General features: G+C 31.5%; 1 protein-coding gene and 1 pseudogene across 6 annotated transcripts in view; one reads left to right on the forward strand and one right to left on the reverse strand.

Moving 5' to 3' along the window:
• The window catches only part of Phtf2 (putative homeodomain transcription factor 2), a 130,652-nt gene that overhangs the window by 4,349 nt on the left and 113,005 nt on the right, over positions 1-13,298 (forward strand). Inside the window, exon 1 of one of the 6 annotated variants that reach the window (XM_048786207.1) lies at positions 11,892-11,970. The exons of the other annotated variants lie outside the window; for them this stretch is intronic. The gene's annotated coding sequence lies outside the window, so the exon portion shown is untranslated. Of the gene's footprint in view, positions 1-11,891; positions 11,971-13,298 lie in introns of those variants that run through there. 6 annotated transcript variants of the gene reach the window in all.
• On the reverse strand, positions 1,987-3,172 carry LOC107144434 (annotated as a pseudogene).

Consider the following 13,298-nt stretch of genomic DNA (forward strand, 5'->3'; position numbering starts at 1 on the left):
CCCAGCACCACCAAAAGAGAGAGAGAGAGAGAGAGAGAGAGAGAGAGAGAGAGAGAGAGAAAGAAAGAAAACGAACACAAACAAATAAGCCCCCAAACAAACAGCTATCAGCTATATCAAAGATATGTAGTAAGCACTCAGGTTTGTTGTGTGAATGATACTACTTTAATAATATATTCAGTGTTAAAAGTTACAGGTAGCAAAAAATATATGAAAAGTATATGGCACAAGTTTTAGTTCTTTATAGTCCTGGGTTCTAGTCTCAATTTTAACATCTACCAGTTCTGTGACTTTGGGCTCATTATGTAATCTTTTTGAGGTTCAGTTTTTTTTTTTTTTTTTAATGATGCAAACAGTTTATGTCCTCCCATACTGACAGATAAAAACACATACATTCTCTAAGCACAATGCTTATAGTCACAAATAACTTTCTGCTTAAAGACAATTTCAATTAATAACCACAATAGGAATTTAGTTATTTAATGCAACCACTAATCTAACATGTCACCAATAAAATCTAAGCAGATTTATCTCAAAACCAGGGTAATATTCATTGGACATGCATTCATAATCTATACAACTTAACATTACACTAGAAAAGGAATTTATAATTTTTGGTGGTTTTCAAATTTCATGGCACAATTTACCAAAATAAACTGTAAAAACAGATTTCAAATATATTCACTAAAATGGTAAAAATTGAATAAGCCTTTAAATTTTTATGCTCAAGATTTAAAACATCAAGCTGGCCCCAATCTGTCAAAATTGACAGATAAATATTTACAACGACTAGACAGACTTTAGTTACAGCAGTATTGGAGGTCTACTACCTCCTTTCAAAACCCTTTGAGGTTAATTTCTCAGTGCAAACATGTCTTTGTAAATACTGTGGATAGTATAAAATTTAAAACATACTTACAATCAGGACAAGGATGAAAAATAACACGTAAGTCAGTCTTTTTTCTGACCTGTTAACATAAAGCCTTCTGGCTCCCAGTCAACACTGTCCCTTAATATAAAACTAGTAAGAGTAGAATGACTTCATCCTGTAGTGGCTGACATTCTTCTACAGAATTACGTTTCACTATTTATTAAAGCAGGACTTGAGCTCCATTAATCTGCTTCTACAGAGTATAATTAGCAGAGTACCAATTTTATACACTGGTATAGCAACTCAAAATGCTAAGCACACTTTTCAAACAGAAGCAAACCTATTTTTTTTTTCCATGTACCACATTGTTCTCAAAACTTACATGGCTACCAATAAGGAAAGAATTAGGGAAGCTTTGAAAATATCTTGTACTTTTCATCAAGGCTAAAGTACAAAATCTCTCCATATTTTTTGATATTTTAATAGGGAAAAACCATAAAACATACAATAAGGAACTAAAGTGTTAGTAGGAACTAATACAAAAAGCTTAAGTTGAGGACTACGAATTACTATCAATTTAATTTTTCTTTTTTCAGTGAAATATGTCAATGCCCCATGTGCTCATAGAACTTAAGATTTTGATTCTCTTCCCCATGACCAGAATATCTAAACTTACAGGAAGTAACAAAAAAAAAAAGGCAAAAAAATAACATTGCATGACAATAGAAATCAAGTTCATAAAGAACCTCTTTTAAAAATGAAATGTTATGGAAGAAAATACCATGAAAATAATAATCCTATGAGAATTGTTTTTAAGCACAGTAAGTTTGAGCCTCAGTCTTCATGAAGATACTACAGTTTATATAGAAAACAATAAATATACAAGACTCTAAAGAAAAAAAGTCAGAATACATATTAACAATCTATAGGCCTAAAAAACTTTGAGGGGAGAGGGGAAAAGGATGGCCAACTGAATCTTCACTTAAGAATACAGAACTATGATAAATTCCTAGGTCAAAGATGCTCCCAATGGAACTACTCTGTGAAAGCACACAACTTAGATATATTCCTCAAAGGAAAGCAAAAGTAATGCATAACTATAATCCCTTCCAAAAGTAAATCTTATATTAAGGGGAAATGATTCTAAAAGTGTAAACAAGTCTGGCTCAGAAAGAAAAAATTGAATAGCATATCCAAGATCTTCTTCATAAAAGTAATGATGGTACATCTTTAATGTTAAAGAAACAGGCTATAAAAAAGTTCAGTCTCAGAATTGGTTTTTAAAAGCTCATTTGTGCTCCTTGGTGGGTGTGTAATAAAGTTCCCTGGGTTTATTCACTTTCCAGTACTTCTCACTGACCAATTCCAAAGAAAAAGAGCCATTTAATATAGTGAACTGGCCACTTGCTCTTGCTATATAAATGGTATACTGCTTCTCACTGGCTGTATCAAGGTTCATCTGGTTTGATTCTCCCTTGCTTCAAAGTTCTTGTAAAGCTAATCTCACAGCCAGATACTTGGATAAGTGATCAACAGTAGCATTACCTGAAATCTTTATATATCTTGTCTGTGCACTGTCATCTTTTTCCATAAGTGTGGGATGAGGCCTGAATACTAATTCAGTTTCACTAGCACCATCCATTACTGGATCAGTTGCCTCTGTTGCATTGTTATTATCAAGTTCAAGCCCAGAATCATCATGTTTTGGTCCATTTGTTACTAGGACCTGCTTCCTGATTGCTATGTGTGAATGCATTACTACAATGTGAACTGTCACTGTCACCATTATCTTCTGCTCCACTGCCATTTTCAGTCTGTTATTTCTTGCTTCACTGTAATCTGTTTATGGCCGGTATCTTTAGTCCTTCCTCAATGCTGTGACTGAGTACCTGTTGATTATTGTGCTTGTTGATTCTGGCTAATACTCTCTCTTGATGAGCTCCGTACTTATCATGACTTGGATAAATTTTGCTGATGAGTGCATCAAAGTTTGGTCTGGCCTTAGTGATCTTTTGGAAACTAGCTTTTTCCAACAAGTAGGAGATTATTTTTTGCCACTTCTAAGGGCAGTGATAATACAATCTGTACAAAAACGATGCAAACACTCCTTTGTAGTCATGGCATTCTTCAACATATCCAAACAAATTGGGCACATAATTCACTGTGTAGACTTCTAGGTGAAACCACAATTTTCAAGCCATCTGTTATTGCCTCCTGAGGTGTTTGTTGTAATTCATATAAACTGAGTTCCCTTGTTTTGTTTAATGGTTGAGTTCCATTTGCACAGCCTGAGACATTGCTTTGCAGAAGAGTCCATGTTTTTCACTTGGCAGTTAAAATTTCATGGCTCCTACCCCAGCTGGGGCTCCGCTGGTCGGGGCCAGAGCGAGACTCAGGTATTAGCCGCTGCGCACAATATTGAAGTTCAGTCTTATTTATTTATAAAATACTGCTTTGCCAGATTTTAAGAATTAAATGAGATACTGTATTTAAAGCTCTTGAAACAGTGCCAAGTTTATAAGACTTGCTAAACAAAAAAAAAAAAAAAAAAAAAAAAAGCCCTTGTAATTATTTGGTACTTGTCAAACAGTTTTTTATTTTTATTTTTTTAAGACAGTTTCCAAATAGAGGTAAGGAAAACCAGAAAAATGGCAGACAATGAAACTGAACCTTGAAACAATAGGATGTTAAGTAGTTATAAGGTAGAGTTGAATAAAGAATCATTGCAACTCCATACAAAAGAAGGGAAAATAGGGGCTGGTATTGTAGCTCAATGGTAGAGCGCTTGCCTCGCATGCATGAGGTCCTGGGTTTGATCCTCAGCACTGCATAAAAATAAATAAATAAATAAATAAATAAAAATAAAGATATTGTGTCCATCTACAACTAAAATATATATAAATGTATATACAGATAATATATATAAACAAATTCATATTATATATTAAATATATTATATAATATATGAATTATATATAATATTATATTTTAACTACAAATTCATATAATATATATTTTATATATAATACTATATATTTTATATATTATATATATAATATATAAAATATAAATACATATATATATAAATATGTGTGTGTGTGTATATATATATATATATATATATATATATATATATGGAAAATAGTTTTACTGTCTCAAATTTCTTTTTGGAAGAAAGTATGTGAAACTTATTAAACTGGTAGAGTGAATAGAATTTGTTATTCTAAATGACAATTAAAAATCATTAAAATTTGGTCTTAGTGCTATGAATTAAAGTATATAGGGAAAAAGGACTTGTTTTCTCAAACCTCTTAACTTCTTATTTAGTCCTAAAATTCTTTACAAGAGGCAAGACATTAATTTTATAAAACTTGCAAGAAATCCTTGAAAGATAGAGCAAGCTAATATAACTGCACACAGTTTCTAAGTGTTCATTCTATGTCTCCTGTTGCCATCTCTATTTTTTGGATACTGAATCTATGAATGTATCATTTGTTGAAAAACAGACATCTTTTTTTTTTTTTCCTTTTCTATTCCCTGTCCTACTGAGCGATTCTTACAGTGTCCAAACCAAGAATCATGGATGTCCGATTTTCTCCTCATGACTAATTAATCACTGCATTTGATCATTTTTCTAATTATCTATCTTTCAATCATGCCCTATCCCAATACCCACAATTAAACCAAAGCAAAACCCCTTTACTTAGTTTAGGTCCTCATCATTCTCCCCAAATTATCCTTAATTTCCTTTGAATTTGCCTCATATTATTTAATTCTTCACATAGCTTCCTTTCAGAATGATGTTGCTGAAATACTAACATAATCATATAAAAATTATATCCGTAGTGCTTTCGCATGGCAGGTAAGTATTCTTCCCTCCGTGTATTTTAGGCTTTGGACAATGCTAAGTGATTTACATATTTAGGCCTGGAGTTTTCTTTGTAGCAAGGATATTAACTACAAATTCATTTTTTTTTAACTAGACAAAGCACTATTCAATTTATTTGTTCTTGAGTATCATAGATTTTTATCTTTGACGACATTTGTTCATTTAATGTAAATTGTTAGGTTTATTGACATAAAATTGTTCATAATATTCTCTTACTATCTTTTTTTTTTTTAAAGAATTTTTTTTAATATTTATTTTTCAGTTTTCGGCGGACACAACATCTTTGTTTGTGTGTGTTGCTGAGGATAGAAGCCTGGCCGCATGCATGCCAGGCGAGCGCGCTACCGCTTGAGCCACATCCCCGACCCCTCTTACTATCTTTTTAGTGTCTACAATCTGTAGTGATATCCCTACTCTCATGTCTGATTTTAATTTGTGACTTTTCTATTTCTCTCTCTCTCTTGCTCTTTTTTTTTTTTTTTTTTACCTGTTTGGTCTGGCTGGAGGTTTATCTGTTTTATTGTTCTTCTCAAAAACCAGATTTTAGTCTTAATTTTTCAGTTCTTAAATTTCTCTGGTTTCTTATTTCCCTTCTGCTGTTTACTTTGTATTTTATTTGCCCTTGATTTACTAATATCTTAAAATGGAAACTTAGCTAATTAGTTTGGAAGATTCATTATCCTCTAAAATAGGTATTCAATGCTATAAAATTCCCTCTAAATAGTGTTTTCACTGCATCCCACAAATTTGATTATATTTTCATTTTTATTGAAGTTTAAAGTCTTCACTGATTTCCTTGACCCCTTCAGTTATTTAAATTATGTATATGAGTTTTGAAATATTTGGGGATTTTTTTCAGTTATCAATTTCTAATGGATTTTATTGTGGCCAAAAATATATATTGTATAACTTGAATCCTTTTTAATTTATTGAGTATTGTTTTATTACCCAGAATATGATCTGTTGTTTTTAATGTTTCATGTGCACTTGAAAAGAATGTTTGGTGGGTGTTCTATAAATGTCAGTGAAGTCAGGTTGATTAATAACATTGTGCAAGTCTTTTATGTCCTTGCTGATTTTCTGTCTACTTGTTCTGTCAGTTTTTGTGAGAAGTGTGTTGAAATCTCTGTAATTGTGGACTTGCCGATTTCTCCTTGAAGTTCTACCAGTTTTTACTTCATATATTTTGAAATCTTCTAGACATATGCATATTTAGGATTTTATGATCTCTTAATGAGTTAGATTTATCATTATAAATTGCTCTCTTTATCCCTCTTAATTTGCTTTGTGATCTACTTGTTATAGTCATTCACTTTTCTTTTTTATAATTAGTATTAGCATGGTATATTATTTTACTTTTTATCTGTCTTTTTGTTTATATTTAAGGACAGCATATTGTTGGATCTTGCTTTATTAAATCCAGTTTCCCAATCTCTGCCTTTTAATTTAGGCCATTTACATTTAATGTGAATTATTCATATTGTTGGGCTTAAAACTATCATCTTACTTTTGTGCCATCTGTACATTTTGCCTTCTTTCAAATTGAGTATTTTTTAATCACACCATTTTATGTTCTTTTTTTTGTCTTATTATCTTTAGCTTTTTTTTTGTTTGCAATAGCTAATATACATTTTTAACTTATCACATTCTATTTTTTAAAGATTTTTTTAAAGATGGACACAATATCTTTATTTATTTTTATGTGGTACTAAGGATTGACCCAGTGCCTCACATGTGTGAGGCAAGCACTCTACCACCGAGCTATAACCCCAGCCCCTTATCACAGTCTATTTTTGTATAAAAGAGACTTTATATAAGAAGTATAACACTATTATTTCTTCTCTCTCAAACTTTGTGCTTTGGTCATATGTTTTAGTTCTTTACATGTTATAAACCTCCCAGTATAATGTCAATTTTTAAAGCTTCAAATATTTCTCTTTTGAAGAGATTTAAAAACAATATACCATTTTCAAAGATCTTCATTCCTTTGAGTATAGGTGTAGATATAGATTTACTTCTTGTGTCATTTTTCTTCTGTGTGAAGGAAACATTTTAACATGTATTATGGTGCTTATCTGCTTCTGATAAATTTCATCAGCTTTCATATATCTGAAAAAAATTTTTAAATTTTATTTTTGAAATATATTTTTGCTGGGATAGAATCATAGGATGACAAATTTATCTTTTACCACTGATCTTAAGCACTTTTATTATATTGTGCTTTGGAGGGGTTTATTATGCTTGAGGTTTATTAAATGTCTTAGGTCTCTGGATTTACTTTTACATCAATTCTAGGAAAATTGTGGCCATTGTTTATTCAAATAGTTTTTCTGTCTTTCTTCTCGTATTCCGGTATTCCAGTTACACTTATATTAGGCCACATGATAACCAACAGCTAACCAGTGATAACCCACAGCCCACAGCTAACCAATGCTCTGTTGTTGCCTTTTTTTTTAAAGTCTTTTTTTCTCTTTCCTGTTTTCATTTTGTGTAATATTTATTGCTGTCTTCAAGTTGACTAACCTTTTCTTGCCAGTTTCTTAATCTGCTGTTAATCTTATCTACTATATTTTATCAGATATTGAATTTTTCATCTGTCCAAGTGCAGTTTGCATATTTTTTTTTCATTTATTTTGTTTATTTACTTTTATGTGGTGCTGAGGATCGATCCCAGGGCCTCACATGTGCTAGGCAAGTGCTCTACTGCTGAGCCACAACCCCAGTCCCCAGTTTGCATCTTTTTAATTTCCATGCCTCTTTTTAACATTCTTATGCTTTTGTGTATTTTCTCAAATATTTCCTAAATTTTTTTTTTGTTCTTTTTAGAACATAATAGTTTAAAAAATTTTGGTAAAAACATATAACTTGGAATTTATTATTTAAGTGTACAGTTCAGTGGTGGTAAGTATATTCACAATTGTTATGAAACAGCTCTCCATGGCTTTTTCATCTTGCAAATATGGGATTCTGTATCCATTAAACAATAACTTCTTCCCAGGCAACCAAATTTCAACTTTATGTCTCTGTGACTTTTTCTGTTCTAGGCACATCATGTAGGAATCATACTGTATTTGTCTTTTTATACTGACTTATTTAATTTGGCATCATGTTCTCAAGATTCATCCATATTGTACTATCTGACAGTATTTCCCTTTTTTTAAAGGCCAAATACTATTTTGTTGTATGTTCAAATTACATATGATTTTTCCATTTGTCCACTGATGAACATTTAAGTTGCTTCTATCCCTTAATTATTATAAGTAGTGCTGCTTTGAATGTGGGTGTGAAAATATCTCTTTGAGACTTTGCTTTTAATTCTCTTGGATATACTTTTAGAAATGTAATTGTTAGATCATATGGTAGTTCCATTTTTAGTTTTTTGAGAAACTTCCATACTGTTTTCCAAACTGGTTATTCTGTTTTATAGTTCTAGCAATAATGCGTAAAGGTTTCAGTTTCCTCACCATTATTTCTTATTTTCTGTTTTTATTTTTAAACTGATAGTTCATTGTGATTTTAATTAGTATTCTTGGTAATTAGTGATGTTGAACATCTTTTCATATGCTTATTGGCCATTTGTATATTATCTTTGGAGAAAAGTCTGTTCAAATCCTTGCCCCTTTAAAAATAAGGTTATTTGGGGCTGGGGTTATAGCTCAACGGAAGAGCGCTTGCCTCACACATGGGATGCACTGGGTTCGATCCTTGGCACCACATAAAAATAAATAAAGATATTGTGTCTTTCTTAAAAAAAATCTTTAAGAAAATAAGGTTATTTGATTTTTTTTTTGTTGAATTGTAGGAACTTATTATATATTTTGGCTATTAACCCCTTACCAAACATATTTTTGGCAAATATTTTCTCCCATTCTGTAGGTCCTTTTTATTCTATTCTGTTGGGTCCATTGAGGCACGACAGTTAAAATTTGATGTAATCCATTTGTCAGTTTGTACTTTTGTTGCCTTGTACAAAAATGAATAAATCATTGCCAAGTCAGTGTAATAAAACTTTGCCTTTGTATTTTCTTCTAGGAGTTTTGTAATGTTAGATCTTATGTTTATGTCTTTAATCTATTTTGAGCTAATTTTTGTGTATGGTGTAAAATAAAGGTCCTCCTTCATTCTTTTGCATGTGAATATCCAGTTTCCCAGCACCCATTTGTGGCAGAGAACGTTCTTTCTCCATTGAGTAGTCTTGGTACCCTTGTTGAGGATCATTTGACATATACACAAGGGTATATTTCTAGGATTTATATTCTATTTCATTTGTCTGTTTTCTTTATGTCAGTACCACACTGTTTTGATTGCTGTAGCTTTATAAATATATCTTTTGAAGTCAGGAAGTTTGAGTCCTCTAAATTTATATCTTTTCAGAATCATTTGGTTTTATTTTGGGCCTCTTAAGAGTCCTTATGAATTTTAATATGGCTTTTTCTATTTCTGCAAAAAATGCCATTGGGAGTTTGATAGACATTGCATTGAATCTGTAGATTACTTTGGGGACTATATGGATATCTTAACAATAGTAAGTCTTTTAATTCATGAACATGGGATTTCTTGCCATTTATTTGAGACTTTGAATTTCTTCTAACAATGTTTTGTGTATAACAGGTGTTTTAATTCTTTATTTACAAATTTTATCATCTTTGTTATTTCTGAGTCATTACTGTTTTCTCCTTAGAGGTTGTATTTTCCTATTTCTTTACATGCCTGGATAATTTTTGCTTAGATGCCAGAAATTGTATGTTTTAAATTGGAGCTGGATTTTCTTTGTATTCTTTTAAATATTTTTGAGCTGTGTTCAGGGACACAGTTAAATAATTTGAAACAGTTTAATCTTCAAGGTTTGCTTGATAAACATTGTTAGGTGAGATCTGAGCATCCTTTAGTATAAGGCTAATTTGGCCCTACTACTGAAAAATATCATTTTAAATATCTAGATGTTATGTGTTATTATAGTTTCTGTGTTTTAACTGTGAATTTTCACCACCCCTATATGAGCTTTTGTAATTTTTGTTCTGCCTACTTCTTCCTGGTGATTTTTTACCCCTGACTTCATGCTAGTTTTCCTACCCATACTTGCTGGTCAGGACTCAGCTGAAGAAGGGGGAATCCTTTGCAGAATTCTGAACTTTTCTTTGCAGCTCTCTTTCTGGTACTTTGCCCGGGAACTTCAGCTACCTTAGTGCCTTGAATTCTCAAATCTGTCTTCTCAGTTTGGGAAGACTTGCATGCTTCCTCCTCCTAGCACTGATCCTAGAAACTCTTTTAGACAGCATCCTTGGACAATCATAGGGCTGACTTTTTTGTTTCCACTCTTTTAGGGATCACTGTTCTGGCTATTGTTCTGCCTGAAAAATGTTTCACATATGTTGTCCATTTTTTTAGTTTTGTAAGGTAGGAATATTAATTTGGTTTCAATTATTCTGTCATGCCTAAATAGTAGAATTCTTTTATATTGAATTTTAAAGCAATAATCTAAATTAAAAATATTAGAAACATAATTTTTACCATAATTACAATTAAATTCCCCCCGCCTTTTTTTTTTTGGTACTAGGATTGAACCCAGGGATGCTTTACCATTGAGCTAAGTCTCCAGCCCTTTTTATTTTTTTATTTTGAGACAGGTTATCACCAAGTTGTTTACAGCCTCCCTAAATTGTTGAGGCTCGCTTCGAACTTGCAGTTCTCTTGCCTCAGTCTCCTGAGTCGTTGGGATTACTGGCATGTGCCACTATGCCTTGGTAAATCCCTTGGTTTTAGAGTGCATTAGTATGGCATGCCTGGAACCAGAGCTTTGATTGATTGAATATGTTTTTGGTTATCTTCACCATTCCTGTTTCACTTGAAACAAATGTAGGCAAATATGATGAGTTACAATGTAAGCAGCTAATTTCTTTTTCTTGTTTTATAAACCCAGTTCTTACTGACAGTATGTGTATAAAATATGTCTAGATAATTTCCAAGGAAGACTAATGAATAATGTTTATTTCCCTAAGGGTATAATAATTCACTTATTGTCATTAGAAAATATTTGTAACACTGCCTGAAAAAACTACTTGACTGGAAAATAATCTTTTATGTTTTGGTTGTTCAATTTAACTTAACCTTGGGAATAAGAGATATTAAGGACTGTTAAAAGTCTTTGTGAGCAAAATGGGCTTATCTATATTCTCATTATAGGTAATTGGAATGACCTTTAGCTTTTCTTCTGATGGAGATAGATGGATTATGTGAAATGGTAAAATTAAACCCCAAGGCTAATTTTCTTGTGCCAGTCCTATACTTCTACTGCAAACACTAAATGAAAAAATTAACTTAATTATAAGAGGAAGGCTTTGTGTATATTATTTTGACAGTTTGAATTTAGACAATTAACATGAAAAAGGAGGTATTTTAAAACTGAAAGTTTATCATAATTATTTTTTCTTTGAATGTGATTTCAGACTAAAAACCAAGTTGCAAGAATAATACAAAGAATTTCTGTAAACCCTTTGCCCAGATTACTCAAATATTAACATTTAACCATATTTACTTTATCCTTCTCTCTTTACACACCTCCCTCTCTGTCTCTCTCCCGCCCTCCCCCTCTCCCTCTCCCTCTGTCTCAGTCAGTTGAGTTATAATATTCCCTTACCTTTAATAGCTTAAGTTTTTATTTCCATAAAACAGGATCATTGTTGTTACTAATTTCTAGTTTTATTGCATTGGAATTATAAAAGATAATTGATATGATTTCAGTTTTTAAAAATCTTTTGAGACTTGTTTTGTCGTCTATCATTTAATCTATTCTGGAGAATGTTCTTTATGCTTTTGAGAAAAATGTGTATTTGGCAATGGTTTGGTGGAATGTTCTGTAGATATTTGTTAGTTTGGTTTAGGGTACAATTTAACTCAGCTGTTTCTTTGTTGATTTTCTGCCTGGATGATCTGTCCATTGCTGAAAGTGTAGTGTTAAGGTTCCCAACTGTTATTGTATTGGAGTTTTTCTCTTTAGGTCTTTTAATATATATTTTAAAATTTATTTGGGTGCTCATATATTGGGTACATATATATTTAGAATTATTTCTTGCTAAATTGACCCCATTATCATTATATAATGACCTTTTTTGTCTGTCTTTAGGGCTTTCATTTGGATTCCATTTGCATGAAATATCCTATTCCATTTCTTCACTTTCAGTCTATGTGGGTCTTTAGAGGTGAATTTCTTGTAAGTAACATATATTTGAGTCTTGTTTTTTAATCTGTGTCATTTATTTCTTTATTTTATGATGCTGTGGATTGAACTCAGGACATGACACATACTAGGCAAGTGCTATACCACTAAACTACAACTTCACTCCACACTTTTATGTCTTTTAATTGGAGAATTTAATGCATATAATTCAAGGTAGTTATTGATAGGTTAGGTCTTACTACAGCCATTATGGAACTTGTTTTCTAGTTTATTGTAGTGCCTTCCTTTCTTTTTCTTTTGCAGTCTCCTTTGTATTTACATGATTTGCTCTAGTAGTATGTATTGATACAAGCTATTTTGAAATGATAGCAAGTTAATATGATCATAAAATTAAGAACAAATAGAAGAACAAGAGAAATTATACTATAAGAAAATTCTACACTTGTACTCTAAATTTTTGTTTTCTTGTAATAAAATCTTTCCCTTAATATGTATGTATGCACATATATACTACACTTTGAATTTCATAGATCCCATTTTGCATTTTTCTGTATTGTCCATTTTTAGCATATTAATGTAATTATTCTCAATTGTTTTGTTAGTCTTCATGCTAAAATAGTAATGGTTCATGTACCATGCTTATTGAGCATTCTGAATTTGTTTATATAATTATTCTTAACAATGAGTTTTATATCTAAGATCATACTCCTACATAAATGCAGTAGAAACATGAAAATCAGGAAATTAACACTAATATAATACTATTTCGAATCTATAGATATTCACATTTCACCATCCTTCATAGCAAAAGAAAATCCAGGATCACATACTGCATTTAGTTATGTCTCTCTATTTTCCTTTTGTAACAGTTCTTGAACCTATATTTATATTTCACGATATTGACATTTTTTTAAGTGCTGAGGCCAGTTTTTTTGTGTAACATCCTTCAATATGAGTTTGATTTTTTTTTCCTCCCTCATGATTAGATACAGGTTGTGTACTTTTGGCAGAAACACCTCAGATATGTTACTTTATACTGCCTTATATTAGGAAGCAAATGCTGTAATTTCTCCTTTTACTGGTAATGATAGAGAAACTTGGTAGATATTTCCTTGTGATAACTTCACTATTTTACTCTTTGTAAAGTAAAACTTTTTACTAAGTACTTAGTGGAGAGGTACTTTTGAGTTTATGTAAATATCCTGTTACTCTCAAATTTACCCATTAGTTTTAATATCCATTGATGGTTGTGTATTGTGTGAATTGGTTATCTCGAGATGGTTGCTAAATGATGTGTTTTTTTTTTCAGTTCTCTTAATATTTTCTATTTATTAGATGGCTTCTTGTAATGAAGAAAACCT

This window comes from Marmota marmota, unplaced genomic scaffold (assembly GCF_001458135.2).
Source record: "Marmota marmota marmota unplaced genomic scaffold, marMar, whole genome shotgun sequence".
NCBI lineage: Eukaryota > Metazoa > Chordata > Mammalia > Rodentia > Sciuridae > Marmota > Marmota marmota.